The sequence below is a fragment of the Aptenodytes forsteri genome, unplaced genomic scaffold, assembly GCF_000699145.1.
Source record: "Aptenodytes forsteri isolate BGI_AS27 unplaced genomic scaffold, ASM69914v1 Scaffold287, whole genome shotgun sequence".
NCBI lineage: Eukaryota > Metazoa > Chordata > Aves > Sphenisciformes > Spheniscidae > Aptenodytes > Aptenodytes forsteri.
In genome coordinates, this window is record NW_008794854.1 from 3,676,594 (window position 1) to 3,679,805 (window position 3,212).

The following is a 3,212-nucleotide window of genomic DNA, read 5'->3' on the forward strand; positions in this document are numbered from 1 at the left end:
AAGATCTGCATACACACAGGCAAGTCATTAACATTTCGGATACATCTCGTCCATCACAGGAGACAGAACCAGCACACAATAGCTGTTTCTTTAATTTTTTGGAAGCTGAAATTGTGAGCAAGTTGAAATGAAGCTTTTACCAATGTACGGAAGTGGGTGGCAATTGATTACTAAATACTAAATTATTAATAATTGTTTACTAACAAACGTTTCAGTATCAACTTTGAACCTCTTTCTCCTCCCGCACTGAAAGAAAACCACACTGCTTGCCTTTGAGATCTTTGTCATCTGGAGATGCAGCTTCAAATCACAGTGCTTGTATTTATTTTTTCTTCTCCTTGAGCTCTTACTTAATTTCTGATTCCTGACAATGCCTGGCTATGCGCTAGAGGCCTCCGATGTAACAAAATAGTTTCCAACAGACAAAATAATCTTGGAAATTACAGGCAATTGAGCTGTCTTCAAAGATCCAGAGATGACATGTAACTGCCATCGACAGAGCATATCGTCTGAAATGAAGCAGCTGACCGCCTTGCATAGCAGCCTCCCTGAGCGCTAATAGAGCTATTTTGCCTCGCCTCTGCATGCTGAGAACAGCTTAGTTATTTGTATCCCCATCAATTTAAATTAAAACAAAAAGGCTAAGTGAGCACATCTTTTGGCCACAGCATCCATTTATCAGTCTGTGGCATTTTAAGGACAGACAAGCCCTGCTATTCCATCAGTTAATGGTCTCGCACCACTCGCCTCTTATTTGGGCCACTAGCTAATTTTACTCTCAATTCTTTCTCGCTTGTATGAAACTGGACAGCTATGTATGGCAGGGAGCGAGGCAAGTAATATTGACACAGCGTACATGAATCGTACTGCTAGATTACATACAACTTGTTAGGAGAATCACAGTGCTAGGCTAGGAAATCTGCCGCATTTCAAATAAAATAAATAATATATTAAAAAGCTAGAGTTTCCACAGTAACGAGGTTGACTCAGTTGAGCTAGCGCTGAAGCCAATGATAACACTCTCTGCAGAAGTCAAGTCACGGCAGCACTTCAGCCAAGCAAAAGCAACATTTGTAGCTTTTCAGGTGAAGAGATGTGCCGATGTGCAAACTCCCACCCATCAGAGCGCTCAGTGGCGCCTGTTTGGATAGGTCAGGCCTGAGCAGAGTTTGACAAGGCAAGTCAAAGCACTTACTCTTACTGGTGAACGTGTCTGTGCTCCTCCCTGCAAATCACGCTTCAGGTGGTCACCTGGCCCTTAACTGGTGCCCTGTTGAAAGTGAACAAAGATGAAATTTAGAAGCTCCTTAAGGCTTCAGCTTATAAGCAGTGCTGTCCAAAAGCGTTAGTCCATGAGGCTAAGACTCCCAGAAGCTGTTATGATTGAGGGATACCCCATCCTCTGTCAAACCCTATGTGCCACGTGGAAGGCAAACAGGAAAACATCTCTCTTCCCACACTTTCATAGCAGTCAGTTGCCATAATGGATGCCCGCCTGAAACGAGGCTAACGTTCAGTGCAAGTGAACCAAAGATCTCTCACTCATGTACGCAGGACTGCAGCGTCTCCCCCGGGAAACGCTGTGCCCAAGGCCTCCACAAGCCTCACGCCAGCCTAGCCCCAGTGTTTGCCACAAATAAATTTCCTTATAAAATGCTAATGTAATATACTTGTCCCGCCTTTCCACAGTTGCATTTTCCTTGCAATTAAGCAGAGAATAACTTTGATACCCTGGAAGAAAACCAGCACTGGAAGTTTAATTCCTTGTCTTCTCCTCTGTCTTTCAAAAACCTACCCATGCCCCTTCCTTTCAGTCTTGACCTTTCATCTCCTTTCTACTTCTCTGATCATCTTCTAAGTAGGAGGACAGTACAAAAAAAACTGGAAAAAAATCTGGAACTTTTTCTGGCTTCATTACTTCCACCTAAAAGACTTCAGCAGGGCATTCAGGCCACCTGTGACACTTTTATCCCTACTCTATCAGGTCTCAGAGTCCTGTGATGTTATCATCCAGGCAGTGACAGACTACAGCAAGCACATACAACTTTAAACTGTTAAGGAGCAGAACAGATTTTTTAAAAAATTTTTGTTTTTAAAGCAAGTAACTTGAATTAACCTACTATTAAACAGTTAAATTATTTGCACTTCCAAGTGTTAAACAAGCTGTTTCACTCAGTCTGGTGAATTTGGGGTTTCAGTTGCTTTGTTCAGGGGTTATGGGGCAGCTTGACATTCCACCCCCTAGAAGTGACCGACACTGCTGTTGTCATCCCTCACCTACCAAAAATTTTGATAAGTAGAGTACCCAAAAGACCTACAGAGGTTAACTCGAGAACTGAAAAGACATACTTGACGGGGAGGGACACCAGGAAGTTAGTCCAGTTAATTTGACAAGGAAAAGTTTAAACGCAAGTATTTTTAGTGTTTGAATTACATAGCTCTGTTATTGGCAGGGTCCTCACCAAGGCAAAGAAAATTGTAAGTGCCAGCAGAGGCGGGGCAGTACAACTAGATAACTTACAAAGAAAATCTGGTGTTCAGAATAAAAACCACACACAAGCACAGAAAAAACAGTCGAGATGAACCACTAGTGAGGACTGTTAACGATGAATGCAACTGACCAAGAATTGCACTGACTCCTGTTCACCAAATTGCACAGTCCCCTGTTCAAGTTTTTTTTCAGAGATGCTCCTGATGTTCTTGCTAGGTCATCGCAGTCCCCTCTGACCTTAACATCTTTGAGTACTTGCAGGCAACTACTCTGTCTCAGCTGCAGGGACACTAATCTTCATTAGGGGTTGATCACCAGCTTGAATATCTGCTCCTGCCCTTGGGCTGAGTGCAGTGAAATAACAGGCAGAAGTTAAGAGGATCTGAACTGACAGAAACAAAAATGAAAGTCTAAATATAAAACTTGTTACTGTGATCCACATAAGCTGCATTTGTTTCTCCTGCCTGTTTCTAGGTTCTGCATTACAGAGTTTGCTGTTTGTATGTTGGTTAGAGCAGCAGGACTTCAAAGGGTTGGATATGGTCATGATCTGCATATGGCAGTGTCCTTACGCATTCACTGTCGCATGATGAAATTGCAAGAACTGTAGAGCTGTTAACAGGAGGGGCTACAGCCCTGTCCGCTCCATTTACGATGTCATCACAAGGCCCTGACTAAAAAAAAAAAAAAAAAAAAAAAACTTTCAACACATATCGTCAGA